The sequence below is a fragment of the Puma concolor genome, chromosome C2 (genome assembly GCF_028749965.1).
Source record: "Puma concolor isolate L17-30 chromosome C2, mPumCon1.1.hap2, whole genome shotgun sequence".
NCBI classification, from domain to species: Eukaryota; Metazoa; Chordata; class Mammalia; order Carnivora; family Felidae; genus Puma; species Puma concolor.
The window spans coordinates 40,228,331-40,253,732 of record NC_141675.1 but is presented as its reverse complement, the minus strand read 5'-3'; positions in this window follow the sequence as shown (position 1 = coordinate 40,253,732).

Genomic DNA, 25,402 nt, shown 5'->3' with positions numbered 1-25,402 from the left:
TCATTGTTGTACGATATTCTTTCAGATGTGATCCATGGTGCACAAGGATCAAAATATTATGTGTGTGAGGAGTCTTGTGCTTTTAGCTCCATGAAATCTGAACGATATGGTAGGTCAGAATCCAAGTTAATCTTAACTAAAAAAGTTCTCTGCAGTCAGTATTGTGTGTCAGTGACATGATCAATGAATGGGTACGTTAATTTTATAAGATATGGTTATAAAATGCCACCTAAGGAAATTCAGAGGGAGAAAAGGAGCATGTGCCATTTAAGTCTGGAAAAATATACTGCCATAAAACAAAATGTGGTCAAATTCAGAGATGCCATGCTAAATGCAGGAATACAAACACTGTGGGAAAGATATAATTATCCTTACTTCTTTTAAAGTTTTTCTGTTACGAACCAGAAAGAATTGTAAGTGACTATCAGGTCATTGGCATTCTCATCATTAAATATAATCATTCACTGTGCAAGGTGTAGCCTAAACCTTGCACAGTGGCGAAAAGGGCCACCACTTGCTAGCTTTTTTAAAATAAAATGAGGAAATGAAGATAAGTATCGACAATGAGACGGGGGTATAATAACTTATTAAATGTTATATAAACAAAAAAGAAATTTTAGTCCTGAGATAATAAATGAATGTTTCTAAAGAATAGAAACTATATACATGCATGGTTATTAATAATACAGATTCAGAATTAGAGACAGCAATATTCAATCAGTTATGATTCTTCATGTCTCACACAGTAGCTAAAGCTAAGCCATATCATCTAATGTAAGAGAACATTACCTGAAAGAACATGATCATTTTATTTTTATTTTTATTTTTTTATTTTTTTTTAATTTTTTTTTCAACGTTTTTATTTTTATTTTTTTTTATTTTTGGGACAGAGAGAGACAGAGCATGAACGGGGGAGGAGCAGAGAGAGAGGGAGACACAGAATCGGAAACAGGCTCCAGGCTCTGAGCCATCAGCCCAGAGCCTGATGCGGGGCTCGAACTCACGGACCGTGAGATCGTGACCTGGCTGAAGTCGGACGCCCAACCGACTGCGCCACCCAGGCGCCCCAAGAACATGATCATTTTAAAGAAACATTGATAGTCATATGTACACATGTATTCCCCTTTTAGTTACTCCATTCTAAATTGTTTCTACTAAAAGTCCTTCATAATTTTAAGTAAACTTTATAATCACATCAACTTTATTCATCTAAAATCAGTATTTTCAAAAGAGTATGCTCCTACCCCTAAATAACCAATAGTATGATAACTTTTAACATAGGAAATATATATGTGTGTGTGTGTGTGTGTGTGTGTGTGTGTGTGTGTGTGTGTATTCCTTTGGAAGAGATAAAAATGAAAATGCTTGTTTTCATGTACACTTGAATGTGAGGAGAGGGTGATGATTTGGTAAAGATCCTAGAGAAGCAATATTTGAATTGACTTTGAGGGACACAGGGTGTTTTTATATGAACATTCAAGAAAAGGAAACAGCATGAGCAAAAAAGTTCAGTAGATCAAAAACCACACCACTGCGAAATCACGTAGCTTGGTGATTCGAATACCGTCAGTTCTGTTGGTTTTCTAATCCTATCCTTATATTGTCATTCACCTTTCTGGCTGCATTTGAGTCTGTCTTGCCCAGGTTGCTACATAAATTTAACAACCCCTTTCTGACACCTAGTTGGAGCCTAGAATTAGTGTCGTTATCTCACTTTTGCTTTAAGTTTTTTTTTTAAATTTTTTTTTTTCCAACGTTTATTTATTTTTGGGACAGAGAGAGACAGAGCATGAACGGGGGAGGGGCAGAGAGAGAGGGAGGCACAGAATCGGAAACAGGCTCCAGGCTCTGAGCCATCAGCCCAGAGCCTGACGCGGGGCTCGAACTCACGGACCGCGAGATCGTGACCTGGCTGAAGTCCGACGCTTAACCGACTGCGCCACCCAGGCGCCCCTGCTTTAAGTTTTAAGCGTACCAAGGCAGCCCACATGCCCACTGAGAAGTAACTTTCTGTGTCTTGCCTCATATACCCGGTTGTCATAACTAGTCCTGTTTTTCTTCGCTGCATGAATCCAGTCCCACTCTGAAATACACTTTCTCATGCATCATCATAGCTCAACGTGCATTTTCAAGGGACTGCTATAAACAGTTCATTCTGAAACATACTGACCATGTTTAATTTTGAAGCAGTGTGGTTGTTTTTTTTTTTTTATGATCAATCTAATATTTTAAATGATGAAACAAAAAATAAGACTTTAATCACACAAACCGCTAATTTTTTAGTTTATGTCCTTAAAAGAATTTCTCTAATGGCTTGTCTATTAAAACTGTAACATGTTTCATAAACATGTCTGTCCCAACTCAGTGCTTAGCACATGCCATGTCTCCTCTGTGCATGGCACTTGTCCCTCAGAATGGCTTAAAAGTCATCTCTTTTGTGAAGAGTCTCCTGGCCAATCTATCATGGCTTCACATTCTTACCCAGGTACATATTACCCATTAATAGCTTTTGTATGAGTTCCCTGAAGCCAGGACTCTGTCATCTCTGTTGCCACGTTCCCATCCTTAGTACACATTAGGTGTTTAACATGTATTTTTCAAACAAATATTGAGTGAATTTGAAACATTACTTTAGGCTCAAAAGTGGATACATAGTTTAAGACAAATGTTGGCTTTGTTAAAAAGGTGACACAGTGGGCAGATTCTTAGATGTGTATGATTAGAGAGAAAATATGAGAAAAATCAAGGAAAGGAAAGACAGTACGTTTACTGAACTATATCCCAAAAAAAAGCTCCCCCCTAGTTTTTTGATTTAATCCAAACAATGGAAAACGATTAGTTAAAATACATTTTTTTTTTCCTGTTTCCTTTTGTATTACTCTGCCTGGCATCATTCTGTAAATTTTCCCTGCAGAGAACATAGAAAGGAGCACTAGTCCTTTTAAAAGCTCATATTGTACAAACCGCTACATACAGAGCAGTTATTATAATAAATGCAGTATATCTGTATTCCTACTGCACCCCAGTGCATATTTACATTATAATTGAATATGTATTTGTTGTACGCAAATCTGTTTGCTGAGACCACAAGTGAGAGACTCTGAAAGAATACTTTTCTAAGAAGTATTTTGCTTTTCAGTTTCTGTTATATCCAAGGATAATATGAAAATCCATCAGAACATCCAAAAATACGGTCAAGAAATGTAACGTGTGGAGCACCTGGGTGGCTCAGGGGGTTAAGCATGCTACTCTTGATTTCAGCTCAGCTCGTGATCTCACAGTCACGAGATTGAGCCCCATGTCGGCTGTGTGCTGAGTGTGGAGTCTGCTTAAAATGCTCTCTCTCCCTCTGCCCTGCTCGAGCGTGTGCTCTCTCATAAATACCTATCTACCTACCTACCTGCATACATACGTAGATATAATTTGTCTTTATTTAGTTTAAACTATGGCATTGATCAACATCTGGGATTCCTAATTGGGAAATTAAGTACACTCCAAAAACAGACTCCACCCAGTAATACTTTAAATTACCAAATTTTAGTTCATATATCTGCAGTTACGGTTAAACAACTTAGGTGTGTTTTTGCATCCTTTTAATATATTTCCTGTGTCTTCTTTTTCCTAAGTTCCTAGTTAAAAATGAGAAGACCCCTTGAATTCACTATTCTACTCTCAAAAAACAAACAAACAAAAAGGATGGAATGGGTTGTGTATGAAATAGTCGAGTCACCATATTGTACACCTGAAACTAATATAACACTGTATGTTAACTATATTGAAATTAAAATTTTAAAAAACGGATGGAAAATCAATCACTACCATTACCTAGTAAGAGGTGAGAAAAAGACATGTTTTTCTTGATCCACAAATATAAGAGGAGATCAAAAGAAATAAATCTGCCCTGAATAATGGTTTGGCTATACGCAAAGTATTAAAGTATTTTGATATGGGGCGCCTGGGTGGCGCAGTCGGCTAAGCGTCCGACTTCAGCCAGGTCACGATCTCGCGGTCCGTGAGTTCGAGCCCCGCGTCGGGCTCTGGGCTGATGGCGCGGAGCCTGGAGCCTGTTTCCGATTCTGTGTCTCCCTCTCTCTCTGCCCCTCCCCCGTTCATGCTCTGTCTCTCTCTGTCCCAAAAATAAATAAACGTTGAAAAAAAAAATTTAAAAAAATAAATAAATAAATAAATAAATAAAGTATTTTGATATAATTTTTCATTACAGAATTAGAGCTCATGAATTCAAACATGGTATTTACAAATAATGACTGGGGAACCGACAAGATGGAAAAACTATGAAGGGCAAAGCATTTCGTGCAGAGATGAACTGCTCAATCTGCGCCTTAATTAGTCGGAGGTACCCGGGGCATATTCGAGTGGAAATACCTGTCAGTGTGAAGATCAGCTATGTGGGTAACCCATGAAATGGGATTACAACTACGAGCGTGAATCACACATACCAGGGGGGTCATTAGAGTGCGGGAAGAGAAGAAAAGTGGGCCAAGGATGAAATCAGGTAAAAACAATATCTGAGAAAAACAATTCCCAAACATTCTCCACACTAATACACATGAGAAAAAACATTTGTACATGAAACTCATGCCTCGATTTTACTGAAATGTTCCAAAGATGTGTGGAGATAGGAAGAACCAGCACCATTAATAACGGACCCAGGGCAGTGTGGATCCCTGTTGATTATGGCACAATTAAATTGGTTTCAGATTATGTGCCATCCCTAGTTGCTGAGTAAAGCTAGACTACCGATGACATTTCTCAAGTGCATTTAGGAATTCAAGTGAATGAGAATGACACTAACGTGGTACCCTTAAGTTCTCTCTAATTTACTTCTTAAATTGATATTTTTTTGCAATATGGAAGAGTATAATGAGGAAAAGAGAGGCTCACATCCCACGTCAGATACAGTGATAAAATAGAGCCTCTGCATATTTGTCTCCATAAATACATACATAATTTATATAGTCTACATAATTTAGCAATACCAATGACTAACAACACATTTAAGAGGTTTAAAGATGGCATAAAAAACCTTCCGGTGCCAGGAACAAAGAAATACTTTAAAACCAAATGCAAACTATACAGTCAATGGAAAAACAAGAAAGAAGGATTGGGATGAAGCAGGAGAGTTAAAGCATTTTTATATTGAGATTTAATAGAAAAGGGAAATAAAATTAGCAGGAAATTTAAACTCATTTTTCAGGGAAATTACTGCACGAATCAATGTGAATACAATTCTAAAGCAAGAGGGACAGAGAAAAATAAAAGATACTGAGTGATATCAGTAGTCATACTAGGAGGGAAAAGGAAAGAACATAATAAATAACACAAGGGAGTCTAAATAAATTTAAATAAAAGAGAAAAATGGAAAGAAAAGTCATGGACTGGAAAGCCCACAAAAAATATTATGAATAATTCCAAATGTATCGTAATCAGAATAATGATAAACGTACCTAACTGCCAGTTATGAGACAATGCCTTTCAGACTTCAGTAAAAAATTAATATACGTGCAAGGGTCACTATGTAATTTTGAATGAGTCAACAACAACATAACTGAAAAAGAAAGAGTAAAAGTAAAGACATAATAAAATATATAACCCAAAGAGTATAAAACACCAGAACAAGGTAGAACTATATTAATACAAGGAAAATAGAATAGATGGAAAAATGATTACTAGTTTTTAATAAGTATAAATATATCATTACTCCTTGATTTAAAAAAAAAAAAAAAAAAAAACAACGAGAAAATAGCAATCCCCAACCTGCCTGGGCATAACAAATTATCTTAAAATATGGATAAAGTCAAAATGGCTGAATTCATAGGCAACATTGAAAAAGCCACAATCATAGCAAAAAGTTGACCATTCTTAGAACTGGGTAGTTCAAATACATATTTAAGCTACACAGTAGAAAAAGAAAGAAATGAAGAGAATACATTTTCTTTATTAAGTAAACATATAATATTTATTTTCAAAACTCAGTATAATTTTACAAAGTTTCAGCAAATAACTAAGAACCAGCAGTATGCAACCCATATCATTTGACTCAAGTAACAGAATACAAATAAAAAACCATCGGAGCCTCTGCTTCTGACTATGGTGGTGTGGATTATTACAGATAGTGTAACTGCTGTGGATAACTGGAAAGTCACATAAAGTTTCGTATCATGTGGTTGAAGGCATAGGACAGCTGCTGAGTAGAGCATGATTTGAGAGGAAAATATTGTAGAGGAGAAATAGAGTGGCGAGTGATAATTTGTAGCTTCTAATGAATTCCTAAAATATGGTTATTCTAGCTGCTGGACAAGAAACTGAAGATTTACACAAAAGGCAAAAGGCTACTCTTAAAAGGCAGGGGAGCCAGGAAACTTTGGTCCATCTTGTGTGGGTTGGCAGTGAAATAACTAAAGGCTTGAGAGTCAGAAATACACTGCTCAGAGTCATATTTTAGAGGGCTTCTCCTAGAAGGTGTTAGGTCCCTAGTTTTTTGGGCCTGCCACACCCTGTGACTGGCACTCCACAAATTTAGTAAAATTTGCCTGTAGGCACGGAGATGCAGACACCTGCAGTTAGAAGTTAACTTGAACACACTGAAATTTTGGGGCATGTGGAGGAGGAACCCTGACAGCATCTGCTGTAACAACTTCTACTTCCAGCTTATGGTTCCATAGGACCTATACGTGCTGGGCATGCTGTGTCATTTAATTTTAAAACCATCATATAATGGTAATACAAGTGTGAAGGCAAATTTTAAAATTATATTAAACAACCCAGAGGACATCTTTATACCATCAATAGAGTAAAGGAAATCCAGATCCAGGTGGAAAAATGATAAGCTCTCAACATTCCTGATCAGTTTGGCTGTATTAAAGTTGAATATTTTCTAAGGTAGAAGACAGATAAATACAAACCTCAGACTATGAAAGATGCATATAACAAATAACTATTGTTCAAAATATGTAAATAATTCCTACAAATAAATAGACTAATAATCCCACAGAAACGTGCAAAGATGATAAATAGGTACAGAATCTATTGATCTGTACAGAATCTGTAATGATGTATGTCATTATTAGGAATGAATTGAGTTAAAATCATCATAGAATACTTTGAGTAATGCAAGTAAGTTTTACTTATTTGACCAGTTCTCCATGTGGCCTTATCTTGATGTATGACAGAAGCCACCTCACTGGGTCACATACATCTCTCTGTATAGTACACAGTAGCACAGAAGCATATAGTGCATTCAGATACGAACAAAATCTTCAGCCATAACTTGCATTTTCCTACATCCTTCCTTATTTCTAAACTGAGTACTATCAAATCAGATATTTCTGGAAGAAATGACAGCAAGTCCTTAGATCAAGTATATGATTCTCCCTGCAATGGGTAGTTCATATAAAAGGAAACCTAAACTGTCAATAGTTGCATGCAAAGATGTTCAACTTTATGGGTAGGGAATACAAATTAAAATAAGACACCGTTTCACACCTATCATTCCATCAATTGAATACGACCAGTTGTGATTATTGAGTGCTCACTAGGCATCAAGTGATGTTTCATGCTTGTTCATAGATTAATTCATTAGATCATCACAAACTATGAATTCAGATTATTATAATCCCCTTTTACAGATAAGAACATTGAAGCTCAGGTTAAAATGAATAAGTGTTGGAGCTGGAAGTCAAACTACTTTGGAATACAACCTTGAGAATTTAATCTCTTCACCTAAATTATCTGACAACAATAACAACAACAAAATGGTTAATCTTTAATCAGCAATTTTCCATGTACCCTCCCAACCCTTTTACATTTATTAGATTATGTAATCATCAGAGTAGTTCTATGAGATAAGTATTATACCATTCCCGTTTTAAGAAGAAACAGAGGAAGAGACGTTAGATTCCTGCCAATGTCCCATTGTTCATAAGTGTCAGAGCCAAGATTCGAACTTCATATGCTCTTACCCTCTCTCTATACTGCCAATATCAAATGTCAGTGTAGATGGAGAAAAAGGGCTATTGTAGACACTGGAAGAGGTAGTACAGTGCATGTGACCACTACGGAAAACATTTTGGTAATATTCAATAAACGTGAAGGAGGTGTGCACATACTATGTATGACCTAGAAATCCTAAATCAGTACATATTAGTTTTCATAAGGAGACCTACCCAGGATGTTTGTTGCAAAATTTTGACAATAATTACAAATCTGAAATGCCTTAAGAGACTTTGAATAAGAAAATGGATACAAATTGCAGCTATTCCTATGATGAAATGCCATACAGCAGCTAAAAGCAGTAGCCATACTTCCATGTTTCACCGAGGTTAAATCTTGTTAAGACAAGGTTGAATATAAATGTCAGCTGCAGAGTATAGTTTATTTAAATTTTTTGGGGGGAAGGAAAAAAAAAAAAAGAGGTTAGAGTGGGAGACAGCCAAAGCATAAGAGACTGTTAAAAACTGAGAACAAAATGAGGGTTGATAGGGGGTGGGAGGGAGGGGAGGGTGGGTGATGGGTGTTGAGGAGGGCACCTTTTGGGATGAGCACTGGGTGTTGTATGGAAACCAATTTGACAATAAATTTCATATATAAAAAAATAAATAAATAAATAAATTTTTAAAGTAAGCAAATTAATATATGTTATTTATGGATATGTAGTTAAAAATAGCATGAATAAGGGTTATATACTTTAGATTATTATTTTTATTTTGGTAGGACAAGAAAGAAAACGATGAAGCTTAGAAGCACTATTTCAGTGTGATATTACTGTATGAAGTAAATAATTTAAAATGATAAATGTGTATTTGATTCAGTCAGGGAGTCATGGCATTTGTCACATTACTCCATGTACTTTTTTTGTATGTTTGAAATGTTTTGTATAAAAACGATGCTGGCAACTACAAGTAACATAATTAAAAGTAATACTATATGACTAATAAACAAATTAGAACTAAATAAGATACACAATCATGCCAAAATGGCACTGAGAATCACTGATTTTAGAGAAGAAAGGGAGGACTGGAGGGAAAGAAGTCCAGAAAGCCAACTGAGGCAAGAAATGCAGAGATAGAGAAGGGAGGAAAAGACCATGAAATTACGGAAGAAAGAAAAAACTTCACATGAGGAGAAGATGATCCATAACATCAAATGTAGGAAGGAGGTCCAATAAAACAAGAATTTAAAAATATCTACCAAATTTGTTGAATAAGAAATCCATTAACTAGTTTCAGTGAAATGGGAGGGGTAGAAACTACTACAATAAGAAATCAAGAGGAAGTAAAAATTTGCAGGAAGTGCAAAATATCTGTGGTATAATAAAAAACATATTTGATCTTTGTCCCTGGTTCCTGCTGTAAATCTCCTAAAATTCTTAGGATTTCCTGACTGATAAGAATGTCTTTTGTTATTCATATGGAGTTCTTTCAGATCACACTTGAGTTTATTGGATGAGTTGCCTCAGGGTGGAGTCCTTAGCTAGTCTCTGGATAGTGCTGGTCATCAGAAAACACCAAACACATTGAGACTGGAGAATGTGAATTCTCAACCCCTACTCCAACCTCAAGGGAGAGGAGGAGGGCTGGACATTTGGCTATAAAAACTCTTGAACAAGATGTTTGGAGACCGGGGTTGGTGATTTACCCTAACTCCACAGGGACAGAAGTTCTTGTAGGATAGACCTTTCCAGACCTCACCCCTATGTATCTCTTCATCTGGCTGTTCATTTGCATCCTTTATAATAAACCAGTCAATGTAAACAAAGTGCCTTCCTGTACTCTGTGAGCCATTCCATTAAACTATCAAATCCGAGGAGAGGGTTGTGGAAACCCCTCAAGATACCAGTCAGAAGTATGTTGTGATGAGCAGCCCAAGGGTTGGGACTGGTGTCTAAAACTGGGCAGCCTTGTGAGACTGAGCCCTGGACCTGAGGGATCTGTTAACTCCAGGCAGTTAGCTACACAATTGAGTTGTTGACAGCTGATGTCAGGGAATTAGCTGATGTCAGAAAACACACCATAGCATCCCGCCTAAGAAATTTGCCTGAGATAAAATGAAGGGAGGCCAGTTAGTAACTGGAGGATAGAAGGAAGCATTTTTTACTTTTTTTGTATTTATAAAGAGGCTTGAAAATATTTATAGGTTTTGGGAGGAGTTATGATAGAACAGGCAGCTAGCTAGGTATGTGCAGGGAACAAATGCTTGCCAACAAGATAAAAAGGGCGGAAACCAAGTTCCAAACAGCAGCAAAAGACCAGAGAGTGGGACCTATGCATTCTTTGCTATAACCTCCACCCTACAGCAACTTATTTCTTCATTATAATACATTTACATTGCAGTTTTGACCCTTCCTGACCCTCCAGACTGGTAGGAAGTGTTCCTTAGATGATTGGAGGCAACCTCAGTCAGAGACCACCCTAGTATGACCTAAAACCTGTGCAAAGGTAGAAGGAAAAGACACCTCTAACCCCAGAGCAGTTGACACCCCAGGGCCCGCCCACTCTCTCTTCAGAGTGTACTTCTCTCTTTAGCTGCTGTTAAACTTCTGCCTACTAGAGAGTTTAGCTCTGAATTCAATCTTGGCCAAACTGAAGAACTGAGTTCTGGGCTGAGGCAGAGTAGGGACAGTTAAGAGGAAGAAAATGAAGTTAATTCAGAGGTAATTGACAAAGCTAGATCCCTCAGGATCAGGAAGGGAAAAGGAAGTCATCACAGTAAATTGGAAAGCTATTACCCTGAATCCTAAATGGGAAGAGGAAGGGATGTCATTATTGTTATTTTTGATGTTTTAAGAAGAGGAAACAAACTCATCTGATTACATCTCCGATGGCTTAAATGATCTGAGTAAAGAAAGAAGTGAGATCTTCCAGAGAGAACAGGAAGTCCACAACTGGTTAAGAGTAATACAGTTTACAGGGACATTCAGGAAAAAAGAGACAGATGATGGCTAAAGAAAGTGACAGGGAAACTCCCTTTCTTCATGTCTTCCTCTAGCCAACACAACTGAACACAAAGATTTGAAAGAAAAGCAGAAACTTATTTTACAGTAGATTCTCTAAGGACAGAGCTCACAAGCTCATAAGCACAGAAAATTTAAAGGAGAAATGGGCAGCTGATATGGGTATAGTGGGAAAATGTCTTGCTGACATTACCAATAGCTCTATTTTACCCTAACAGAGATTTTTATTATTTTTAGTGTTTATTTATTTTTGAGAGAGAGAGAAGGAGACAGAGCATGAGCAGCGGAGGAGCAGAGAGAGAGGGAGACACAGAATCTGAAGCAGGTTCCAGGGTCTGAGCTGTTAGCACAGAGCTCGACATGGGGCTTGAACTCATGAACCATGAGATCACGATCTGAGCCAAAGTCAGATGCTTAACCAACTGACCCACCTAATAGCCCCAACCCACTGGAATTTTAAATCTCCATTTCTACTAAGGCAAGTTTCCACTAAATTGCAGTACATTTTCATTTGAATCTTTTCATTTCAATCACCGAACTGATTTTTGTTCCAATTAATTTTTATTGACAGAATGTGGGGGAACCCCATCAGGTGGGGGTTGGTGGTGTGAGAGGTGTAATAATTCACCCAAGGCAGAACAAAAAAGATAGAAGTTTATTGAATATATTCCACAAGGGAGCGGTAGGCAGGACAGCAAAGGAGAGCATGTAGGTGATGAGGCAGTGGTGAGGGGCCATAGTTACAGGGCAGAGTGAGGGAGTATGGGAACATACGGAATTTTCCCATTTTTGGTAATCTTCGGAATTGTGCCTGGTTGTAACTGGCACGTTAGGGCCTATGGCTCTTTCAAGGTGGGTAGCTAATGAACCGATCTGCATCAATTCAGTGGGTCCTTGCTGTGAGACCATTTGCCTTGTTCAGGTTTCCATTTTTCAAGCCTGTTGAATGATGTATAGGTTCTAATTGGTATTACATAAATGTATCACAGAATACATTAATACTCAGTCTTTAACTTACAATGTAAGCAGTAATATATATATATATATATGTATGTATGTATTTATTAAATGAATGTATCTTTAATACATAAGAATGCATAAATATTGGGAAATAAAGTACTTTTTATTTGAAAAAATTTGAATCTGTATATGATTTATTTTTTCCCATAATATAAATTAATTTGAAAGTGTAGCTCCAGAAAATATCCTCCTGGAGTTACATTTAAACTCCATAATTATTAGCATAATTATATCCATAGCCTGGACTGATTTATGCTTTGAAAAAAATATGTTTATAATTTAATTACTCATAAAAATAAATTATCTGCCATATTTTTATGTTTATCATACCTCCAACATAGAAATTCAGTCTAATTTTTCCACTTTTCAGATTATAAACTATTTCAGTGTCTTAAAAATTTTGTTGCTTTGCTTTGCTCTGCTTTTTAATGACTCTACTATTTAAAATGGCAGCTTGATTTTGATATTTATTCATCTTCTCTCTGAAGGAGGATGACCTTCAAATAGATTTAAGAATTAAGAACATTTTAATCTTCATTAGCTTTTAATTAGAGCACTCTAAATAATCCTTTTTTCAAAGTTGAATTTTCCATAGCAACTATTATAGAGGCCTTATACTCAGTACTTGATTATACGCTTAGCTATTAATTTAAATTAGAAGAAAATGCCAGAAAATACATTATTTCTACAAGTGCAATTTGTGATGTGTTGCAAATGAATATCATTAATAGCTTTAGTGATTTTTTTAAGTGAATTAAAAGGTTTGTTTCACAAAAGAGAGGCTGAAATAGAATTACTCAGTTTTAAAATACAAAAGTTCCAAATTAATCAATTTAGTATTGGTATTTAATTATATTAATACAGAGTTAAGTGATGATTAACATAGTTACTGAGTTTAAATACCTGAGGAGTAAAGCTACAATATGATATATGGATGTGAGTCTTGTATATTCAGATCACTGGGGTAGATACAATTATATCTTCCAGTGTTTTAGTTATGTATGCATATATGTGTGTATATACATGATTTTCAAATATTCAGTTTCTATAGTCACCAGATTACCTACCTATGACAAACTTGAAAGGCTTACTTATAAAAACTTAAGATGTATAATAAGCATTGAGGACTTTAGCAAACTGAATAGTGGCGAATCACAATGATTATTGAAAAAAACACACACAAAAAACTACACGAGGTAAAAATCAGAACTCTTCCAAAATCTTACTTTTAAAGTGAAACTACAGTTTCCCTTCTGGCTCTCTATTAAAATAAAATAAAGATATAAAATAAAATATGGGGTGCCTGGGTGGCTCACTTGGTTAAGCGTCCAACTTCAGCTCAGGTCATGATGTTGCAGTCTTTGCGTTCGAGCCCTTTATCAGGCTTTGCGCTGACAGCTCAGAGCCTGGAGTCTGCTTTGGATTCTGTCTCTCTCTCTCACTCTCTCTCTCTCTCTCTCTCTCTCAAAAAAAAAAAATAATAATAATAAAATAAAATAAACATTAAAAAATAATAAGTAAATAAATAAAATACATTTAAAAAATAAAATTAAGTTAGAGCTGGAGCCATGTTTACCTCAGTCTGTCTTGGTTTTTGGTGTTTTCCAAATGGTGACTTCCCCTCTACAAGTCTAGGCATGATGGGTGTGGTCTGAAGCTGCATGACAGATGTGTCCCTAGCACAACAATGGAATCCTCATCACATATCAGAATTAGAGAAATCCAAATTAATGCAGTATACTACCCAGAAAGTACTAGACAAATCAGGGAAAATTAATGTAACTGCAGACAATTATGTTTGTCTAGGTGACAATGGCAGGGCAGGGTTATATAAGACTTAAGATTAGATGATCTCATACCGGCAATATTTCTACGTGTTTCTCTGAATGGATTCTTTTTATCTGAGTGGCTCAGGAAAGAGAGGGAACTCATATTTACATGACATTAATACTCAGTAATGCTGTAATTGACTTCACAGACATTATCAATTTTATTTGTCATGATTAGGAGTGATGGTAGGAATCATCTACAGAAAAAGTCACTGAGGTTCAAGGATGGTAAGTGTCTTGCTTTAAGTGATTGAGCTTGAACTGAAACCCAAGTTTCCTAATTTGAATTGGATTTTTATTCATTACAATCATGTTTTCCAAATATGCTTTTTCATAAATATACCCTAGAAAGTTTAACAAAAGGCAGGTACTTGAACCCCACCCCAGACCTACGGCATCAGCATCTGCAAGGGAGATCAGGTACTTTCAGAAGCTCCTACAGTCAGAAGATGTCAGGAGAATTGCACATTTGCTACAGGCACTCTTTTCTGCTCCAAATCACATAAATTGTATACAGGACATCTACAATTTTAAATCAGTCTGGAATCACGCTGGAGAAGAACAAACAAACAAGATATGGTGGATCAAAATGGTGAAAAGTCCTTGAAATAGAGAATGAAAAATGGATAGGTGGGAAGAAGAAACACTGAATGTGGAAGCAGAAACCACAAACCTAAAACTATTATAATTCATCACTGACTGATATTTAAAGAACTATAGGTGATAATGATAACTGAGAAAATGTTCACAGAGGAGTCTTGCCAGACCAGACACCTTAAAAATGCTAAACTAGTCATCAAAGAAAAAAATGGTGTCATATAGGAGATTGCTGCTCTTACAGGTTATTTGCATGCTGATGTCCATGGTGTCCCAAGAAACAAAAAAGCCAAACACATAGGGATAATTTTTATTAAAAAGTAAATTTTACACAGGAGTTTCTGCAGTAAAGCTGAATTGCTTGCCAAGATAGTCACTGGTACTTCCTGAGCTATTCAATATAAACATTTTGCTAGAAGCGTCATTGACTTGCCCTCTGCTGGAATCTTGGTTGTATTTGCTCACTTAATTTGTAATTGATGGGTTTTATTGAGATCCATTTTGTGTACATTGTGCAGATTTTCTCTTATTGATAATGCAAGACCCTCGGGTATGTTTCTCTCCTTGACATCTGGGTAACATAAATAAATACCATGTCTCAAGTAGATTCAAAATCCAGCACAACAAATAGCCTTGTTTACTTGACATCAAAGATCAATATCACACAAGAGGGTACTGATTTGAAGGTGACCATAGATAACATTGTCAGAAATAAAAGAGAGCTTGTAGACAAGCAACAAGACTGCTAGTTGAGACGCCACAACATGGACAGGTAGATGTTTACACTTTATCTCTGAACCTAGCCCCTCGTGACCTATTTATCTCCTTCTTCTTTGGAGAATACTTGTGGTAAATTGTGCAGAGACAAAGGGGGCTCTCATGAGTAGAAGGCAAAGCAAGGAAGAAATGGACAGCCTTCATTGATACCCAAGGGACTAGACCAATATTTACTCTTAACAACAGACTGGCATTCCTCCAGTGTCCCTGAAAGTAGGCTAGTATATAAGCCACAGTGAAACTGCCTATCCCACCCTGCAAGGAAGACTTATTTTAGTCTAACAGGAATTATAAACTAAAAATTCTATAATATAGTCAAGAATTAGCTAATTGGGTGTAAACCACTACCATGATAGAAGAAAAAATGCAGATGCCCTTTGTCAATTTTTGACCCCGGGAGAATATAAAACCTAGGGAAGAGTCAGTCCTTGGGATGAATGACGAGAAGCAAGCTGGGGCTATGTGAACGAAATGTAAGGTTTCCAGGTACCTGAAGTGTGAGCCAGAGATGAAAGGTGGCCTCTACATAGTCAGGTGTGCCCCTCTTCTTGTGTTGAAACATGGCTCAAAGAAACATTTAGTGGGATCCTTTTTTTTTCAGTGTATTTATTTACTTATCTTTAAAACATTAATTCCAGTGAGTTAACATACAGTGTTATAGTACAATACAGTCATCCAACACTTCCATATACCATTCTGTGTTCACCCCAAGTGCATTACGTAATCTCCATCACTTACTTACTCCATTCTGCTACCCACTTCCCCTCTGATAACCATCTTTTTGGTCTCTATAATTAAGAGTCTATTTCTTGCTTTGTTTCTCTTAGTTTTTCCCTGTGTTTTCTTTCTCAAATCCACATATAAGTGGAATCACATGGTATTTGTCTTTCTCTGACTGACTTATTTCACTTAGCATTATACTCTCTAGCTCTATCTGTGTCATTGCAAATGGCAAGATTCCATTCTTTTTTGTGGCTAATATTCCATCATATATATATATATATATATATATATATATATATATATATACACATACACACACACACACACCATATATATATATATATATATATATATATATATATATATATATACACACACACACACACATACCACACCTTCTTTATCCATTCATCTATCAACAGAAACTTGGGCTGCTTTCATATCTTGGCTATTATAAATAATGTTGCTATAATCATAGGGGCGCAGTATCTCTTGGAATTAGTGTTCTTATGTTCCTTGGGTAATCACCCAGGAGTGTGATTGCTGGATTATAAGGTAGTTATATTTTTAGATTTTTTAGGAACCTCGGTACTGTTTTCCACAATGGCTGCACCAGTTTGCATTCTTACCAACAGTCTATGAGGATTCCTTTTTCTCCACATCCTCACAAACACCTGTTGTTTCTTATGTTGTTGGTGTTAGCCATTCTGACAGATGAGAGGTAATATCTCATTGTGGTTTTGACTTGCATTTCCCTGATGACAAGTGATGATGAGGATTTTTTCATGTGTCTGTTGGCTATCTGAACGTCTTCTTTAGTGAAATGTCTATTCATGTCTTCTGCACATTTTTAATTGGATTATTTGTTTTGTTTTGTTTGAATTGTATACGTTCTTTGTATATTTTATATACCAACCCTTTATTAGATATGCCATTTGCAAATATCCTCTCCCATTCCACTGGTTGTCTTTTAGGTTTTTTTGATGGTTTCCTTTGCTGTGCAGAAGCTTTTTATTTTGATGGCGTCCCGATAGTTTATTTTTGCTTTTGTTCCCCTTGCCTCAGGAGACATCTATAGAGGAAACTTTTAAAGGATGGAGTTCAGCATAGGAGTCCCTCTTACTCAGGTCTAATGTTATTACTATTTCAGATCACCACCCAGGAATGAAGAGAGTCTAGTCTTTGGATTGAGAGGGATTATTAAGTGTCAAAGAGGATATTAAAATAAATCTACAGATAAATAAGTCATGGGAAAAAATCACATAACAATAACAAAAACAAAATAATATAAACTTTAAGAGGAAAAACAATTGTATTACCTAAAAGGAGTAAAAATCAAAATGCTATCAGTCAAACAACACATGAGCAATTACAACCTAAGACTATTTTTGTGATTCCCTAGAGACTTCCTTAGGAGGAATAAGTGACACATAATTATTTCCAGAGATGCATAAACAAGCACACACACTGCCAATTGAAATAAAAAGGCAGTTCCTTAAGATGATAAAGGGCATTTGCCAAAACTAACTATAAAGATCACTCAGAGGTGACAATTTGAAATCTGTCTTTTAAATTCAGAAATGATATACAACATCTACTGTTTCTGCCTCAATTCTAGAAGGCCTGAGCCAGCACTATGAAAATATAAAAAAAAAAAAAAATTAACAATATAACATATATAAGGTTAAGAAAGAGAAAAACAGATGTGAGTGTTGTCAGGTGATATGTCTTCTATGTCTTTCCATAGAAAAGTTTAGGAAATTGATAAATAAACTATTACAAGTAATGAAAGAATCAATAACAATAAAGAAAGAAGCAATAGATACTACACAAAATAATGGGAACATAAACAACTGTATACCAATATATTTAAACACTTGACTAGAAATGGATAATGCCTTAGAAATATACAACCAAAACCAGTGTAAGAGAAACAAAGAAATTGGATTGACCAGCAAGTTTTAAATCAATTGAAATAACAGTAAAATATTTTTAAGAAGTAAATCTCTAGACACAGGTTGTTTTATAGGTAAGTTCTATCAAATTTCACTTGAAAAATTAATTCTTTTTGCCTTATGATATCTACTGGAAAGAGATTCATATAATCGTTTTTCAACTCTTATAAGAGTTGAATTAGATGTTAAAAGGGAGAGAGAGGTAAGGAATTCCTAGAGTATTTTCTGCTTGAATCTAAATGTTAGCATCCTACTATCCATCTTACATTTCATCCCAGACAATTTCATTTCCTTCAGGTATCATAGGGATTCACATCTATATGCTACGGTACTAAAACGTATATATGATTCAGACTTCCTTTCTGAAATTTCTCTCCTATGTCAATTACCAATGTAAGTTTCCTCCGGATTTCCTCTCAGGTTTCTGAAGCAAAATGTGTCCACAGTCAAACTCATAATCATTCTCTAAGGAAGATTAGAGACTAGGGATCTCCAAAAAACAACACCATTAAGGGCTCAAAAGAGAAATCTGGGATCACCTTGATCCCTCTGTCTCCACCTCATCTGACACAGCAAGCATACTTCCTATCACTTCTGTTTCAAAGTTCACTATAAATTTTATCCACCTCCACATTCCTCTTTGCATTACTTAAAGAGCCTCCTGATTTGTTTGCCAACCTTCACTACTGCTATATCCCATTCTATTTTCCATGTAGCAGCTGGGAAGATTTTTTTTTTTTTTTAATACAGCAAAATCTTATCACACCAATCGCCAGCTTAAAATCTTTCAATAACTTTCCAAAGACTTAAATAATATCCCAAATCTTTAGCATGACCTTCAAAGCTTTGATTATACTTCTGTCCTCCTTCATTACACTCCAGTACACTAGTATTATTCCTATATGTTGAAAGTGTCGAGCTATTTCTCATTTAAGGCTTTTGCGTCTGAACTGTACATGTTCATCGTCTTCATGTGAGTAACCTCTCTTCACCTTTCTGATAGAAATACAAATGATGATTCTTCTGTAAGCTCATCGCGAACTTCTTGAAACAGAGATCACCAAATTATATCCATTATATCACTGTTTTTTTTTTTTTTCTTTTACATCACTCATTAGAGATTGAAGTTATGCAATTATTTGGGATTTTATTTTTTAAAAGTCATTTTTACCATAAGTTTTTAATCTATACCATTGAATCTTAAGTATATAGCACTATACGTAGTACATGGCAAGCATTCAATAAATATATCTTGTAGTAACAGATGCATGATATAAATAAACACTTATGCAAAAAAATAGCATATTCCCAATTTTTCAGAAGTCTGTACATTGAATCCTAAGTAAAATGAGAGCCAAATTAAGGAAAACAAAACAAAAACAAACAAGTTAGCAATATAATCATATATGGCAAAATTTAAGCTACCTAAAGCATTAAATTAATATGAAAAATTATTTTGTTTTTACTTTAGTTTTAAAAGTTAAATAGCAATCCCTATCAAAATAACACTGGCATTCTTCACAGAGCTAGAAGAATCTTAAAATTTGTATGGAACCGGAAAAGACCCCCAATAGCCAAAGCAATCTTGAAAAAGAAAACCAAACCTGGAGGTATCACAATCCCGGACTTCAAGATATATCACAAAGCTATAATCATCAAAATAGTATGGTATTGGCACAAAAACAGACACTCGGATCAATGGAACAAAATAGAGAACCCAGAAATGGACCCACAAATGTATGGCCAACTAATCTTTGAAAAGCAGGAAAGAATATCCAATGGAATAAAGACAGTCTCTTCAGTAAGTGGTGCTGGGAAAACTGGACAGCAACATGCAGAAAAATGAACCTGGACCACTTTCTTACACCATACAAAAAAATAAACTCAAAATGGATGAAAGACCTAAACTTAAGATAGGAAGCCCTCAAAATCCTCAAAGAGAAAGCAGGCAAAAACCTCTTTGACCTTGGCGGCAGCAACATCTTATTTGGCATATCTCCAGAGGCAGGGGAAACAAAAAGAAAAATGAATTATTGGGACCTCATCAAGATAAAAAGCTTCTGCACAGCAAAGGACACAATCAGCAAAACTAAATGGCAACCGACAGAATGGGAGAAGATATTTGCAAACGACATATCAGATAAAGGGATAGTATCCAAAATCTATAAAGAACTTATCGAACACAACACCCCCCCAAATAAAATAATAATCCAGTGAAGAAATGGGCAAAAGACATGAATAGACACTTCTCTAAAGAAGACATCCAGATGGCCAACCGACACATGAAATAATGCTCTACGTCACTCATAATCAGGGAAATACAAATCAAAACCACAATGAGATACCACCTCATGCCTATCAGAATGGTTAACATTAACAACTCAGGCAACAACAGATGTTGGTGAGGATATGGAGAAACAGGATCTCTTTTGTGGTGCTGGTGGGAATGAAAACTGGTGCAGCCACTCTGGAAAACAGTATGGAGTGTCCTCAAAAAATTAAAAATAGAACTACTCTTACAATCCAGCAATTGCACTACTAGGTATTTATCCAAGGAATATAGGTGTGCTGTTTTGAAGGGGCACATGAATCCCCCAATGTTTATAGCAGCACCATCAACAATAGCCAAAGTATGGAAAGAGCCCAAGTGTCCATCAGTGGATGAGTGGATAAAGAAGATGTGGTGTAGGGGCGCCTGGGTGACTCAGTGGGTTGAGCATCCGACTTCAGCTCAGGTCATGATCTCACAGTTCATGACTTAGAGTCCATGTCAGGCTCTGTGCTCACAGCTCAGAGCCTGGAGCCTGCTTCGGATTCTGTGTTTCCCTCTCCCTGCCCCTCCCCCACTCGTGCTCTGCCTCTCTCTGTCTCTCAAAGATGAATAAACGTTAAAAAATTTAAAAAGAAAAAAGATGTGGTATGTATATATATATATATATATATATATATATATATGTGTGTGTATATATATATATATATATATACACATATATATATACACACACACAATGGAGTATTATTGGCAATCAAAAAGAATGAAATCTTGCCATTTGCAACTACGTAGATAGAACTACAAGATATTATGCTAAACGAAATTAGTCAGAGAAAGAAATGTCATAGGACTTCACTCGTATGAGCAATTTAAGAGACAGAACAGATAAACATAAGGGAAGGGAAGCAAAACTAATATAAAAACAGGGTGTAGGACAAAACATAAGAGACTCTTAAATATAGAGAACAAACAGGATTGCTGGGGAGGTTGTGGTTGGGGGGATGGGCTAAATGGGTAAGGGGGATAAGGAGTCTACTCCTGAAATCACTTATGCACTATACGCCAACTTGGATATAAAGTAAAAAGTAAATAAATTAATTTTTTAAAAAAGTTAAATAAACTAAAGCCTATTGAGTTTTTGCTTTTGTTACATTGTAAAGTGCTAAACGAGTCATTCAACCTGAGAAAGAACTTTATCATAGACATCACAGATAAGTCCCTGTAGATAGCATAAAATATTTAAGCATTCAAATTAAATTCGATATTTAAAAAGCATCAAAACTTAATCACCATTTGACAATGCTCAAGTAAATCTTTGAAATATGAAAACGAAGGGCGCCTGGGTGGCGCAGTCGGTTAAGCGTCCGACTTCAGCCAGGTCACGATCTCGCGGTCCGTGAGTTCGAGCCCCGCGTCAGGCTCTGGGCTGATGGCTCGGAGCCTGGAGACTGTTTCCGATTCTGTGTCTCCCTCTCTCTCTGCCCCTCCCCCGTTCATGCTCTGTCTCTGTCTGTCCCATAAATAAATAAAAACGTTGAAAAAAAAATTAAAAAAAAAAAAGAAATATGAAAACGAGGCTTTAACATAATGCAGATTAGTCAGGAACCATCATATGAGAAATAAATCTGAGCTTTTTAAAATGTTTAATCACAATATTTTTAGATATTTTAAAACAGTGCTCTATTAAAAATAAGTTGTTCAGTGTTTTTAAATATTTTAAATGAGAAACTGAAGACCACAAGATATCATCAAGTCTTTTTTAAAAATCCCATGGGCGCCTGGGTAGCGCAGGCAGTTAAGTGTCCAACTTCTGCTCAGGTCCTGATCTGACAGTTTGGATGGTGACTTAAAGCCCCACCTTGGGTTCTGCACTGACAATGCTCTCTGCCCCTCCCCTGCTCACATTCTCTCTCTCAAAAATAAATAAATAAACTTTAAAGAAAATTAAAAATCCCTTGAAAGTGTGCATCACATATTTTTTTTATGGCTGGACTAGTTTATTTTCAGTTTTCTTTCACCCTTAAGTATGTTTCAAAAAAAAAAAAAAAACCAGGGACTTCCAACTACTCGATACAATTTCAAAGGAAATTCAAGGCAATTTTCCTTGTACTAAGATAAATTAGGTATTAAAGTGGCAAAGTTTGTTATCAGTTAGTCTGCAGCCATCTAGAAGATCAGAGATTGGCACCAGAAGAGCTCAGAATTAAAAAGCTTTATTTACCACTATAAAAAGGTGGTACTGATGTATTCGGAAAGAATATATATTTTCTTTTTTTTTTTTTCAACGTTTATTTATTTTTGGGACAGAGAGAGACAGAGCATGAACGGGGGAGGAGCAGAGAGAGAGGGAGACACAGAATCGGAAACAGGCTCCAGGCTCCGAGCCATCAGCCCAGAGCCTGACGCGGGGCTCGAACTCACAGACCGCGAGATCGTGACCTGGCTGACGTCGGACGCTTAACTGACTGCGCCACCCAGGCACCCCAAGAATATATATTTTCTACTATAGCTGTGTAAATCTTATAATGTAAAGTGCAAGTTATAGATAGGTAGATAGATATATGGAGGGGCATGGGCAAAAAATTACATACACACACGTATATTTGTTATATATATATGTGTATGTTACACATTTTGTTACATATTTGTTATATATACAAACTACCATATGTGTTTGCATTTTGACTCACTACAGAATATGTCCCTATACACCAAATATTGGAAATAAAAGAACAAGTTCCAACATATTTCCACATAAAAAGACTACCTATTAGAAATGAATGGATCCAGCACTTTTACTTATTTTCTTCCAAAGACAAGATAAACTTCCTAAGTATTTATTATGAAATTGGCTGCACCACTGCACCCTCTAAATAATCTTGGCTAATCTCTTACTAGAGACATGAGCAACATTTTTCATCTCCCCCTTTATACCTGTATCTGGAATTTGACATTTTCAAATATAAAAATAATAAAGTCTTCTAAAAATATAGAAATTTTATTTAAAAAGTCAAAATAAATGAACATACAGAGAAAAGTGATTTAAAGCACTGGTTCTCAAAATATATGGATTCATGATATCTTTACACTTTTAAAATGATCGAGGAAGACCTCCCAACACCTCCCCACGCTAAGCCCTCTTTTCTTAACACTGGACTTCTCAGAGAGCATGGAACGCATTTGTAATGACTTTATTGTCCAGGTTTAGGCTCTACTTCACTAATAAATAAAAAAATACTTTGCTTCAAATCCTATGCTGGGGAACAAATAGGAAAAATCTTGATGGTTGCTTCAAAAAATTCCAAGTATTTTGAGAATCATTATAATTAATTTGTATCTTACAACTGGAAAGGGAGGGGGCGCCTCGGTGGCTCAATAGGTTAAGCATCTGCCTCTTGGTTTTGGCTCAGGTCATGATCTCACAATTCATGGGTTCAACCCCCTCATCGGGCTCTATGTTGATGGCAGAGAACCTGCTTGGGATTCTCTCTCTCTCCCTCTCTCTGTATCTCCCCTGTCTGCTCACGCTCTCTCTCTCTGAAAATAAATATATAAACAGTAAAAAAAAAAAAATAAGGAACTGGAGGCTGCATGTAGAAGCCTTATTTATCAAGAATTAGCATCTAGCAACAGTAATATAGAGCAGTGGTTTTCTACTGGAGACAATTTTGCTGCTGGAGACACCTAGAGATATCTGGAGGCATTTTTGATTATCACAACCTGGATTACTCCTTTGGAATTTAGTGGGTAGAAGCCAGGGCTGCTTCTAAACTACAACGCACAGGACAGCTTCCTACAGCAAAGAATTACCAGCCCCTAATGTCAATAGCCCTGGCATTGCGACTCCCTGTTGTAAGAGTAGACGATTATAAAACAGTGTTCCTGGAATTCAGACTAAATACAGCAGTCTGGAAACATTACATTAGCAGGATTTCTTATATTTGCCTTTATTTTTAGAGACATTTTTAGTTTTCCTGAGTAATTCTTAGCTGTGTAGTGCTTGTTTATTTGGTTCCATTTCATGCATTGCTCCTTTTCCCTTCACTTCCTGTGTAGGCAGGAAAGGGTGTCTGACATACTTTTTCAGTTCATATACGTCTCAGAACTTTGTGACCAGTAATCCTGGGTCTCCTCATAATGGGCAAAGCCGTTATTTCACTGAACATCAATTTCCTGTTTTCTCACATGATGGGAATCTGACAGGATTAGTGGTTTCCAAACTGATTCACAGGACCCTAAGTGATGTTTTTCAAGTGTATTAGGGCCAAGAAGCAGGCGTAGCCGAGGGGCCTTGGACCATCAATTTGCACTTCAAAAGGCTAAAACTGTTATTTGCATATCTAGTGTCCACACTGGTTTACATCTGGACAATGTGTTCCTCTGCTAAAGGATAATAAAGTTGCAAAACTACTGCACTGCAATGTAACTAAGTTCTCTTCAAATTCTTAAAACTAATTACAAGGTATTATAGGAATTTTTTTATAAATAAATGTTTCCAATATGTTTTAATTTTATTATTATCCTTTGGAAACTCCTTTACATTCAAAATCCTGTTATACTTAGTGATATACTATCTGCTTTTCATTTATTATTTCATACATATTAGGAAGCACAGGGCATTTACTAGGCGTTCTGTGAATGAGGCCTTGTACAGACATTGCAAAGGATGATTTTTTTTTTCTTTTAAGAAGCTGAGCTCAGTTAGAAATATGACATACACCTTTAAATTTGATTAAATTTCAGACTAAATACGGCAGTCTGGAAACACTACATTAGCAGAATTTCTTATATTTGCCTTTACTTTTAGAGACACTTTTAGTTTCCTGAGTAATTCTTAGCTGTGTAGTGCTTGTTTATTTGGTTACTTTTCATGCATTACTCCTTGAGCATATTCATAGTGAGCAGTATTCATAGGAATCAATGTGCCTTAAGGAAGGCATCTAAAGGCTCTCAGGAATGGAATGAGATTCCATTACTTAGCTATTGCCATGTGTAATGTGAGGTCAAGGTGGTCAGGTGCTCTAATTAATTTCTCAAGAACAACTGAAATACAGATATTTTCTGTAAGTTATTCCAACTTTGATACATTGTCTACTTACTAAAAACCCTTTACAAATACTGTGTAGACCAAACCCAATACATCTATATGTCCTCATTGGATCAAGAATGTCAGTTTGACACTTCTGAATTAAGAAGCATTCTCTAACGATTTTTTACAAATCATACTTTGGTGCCATTATCCTGATTTATATATTTTTAT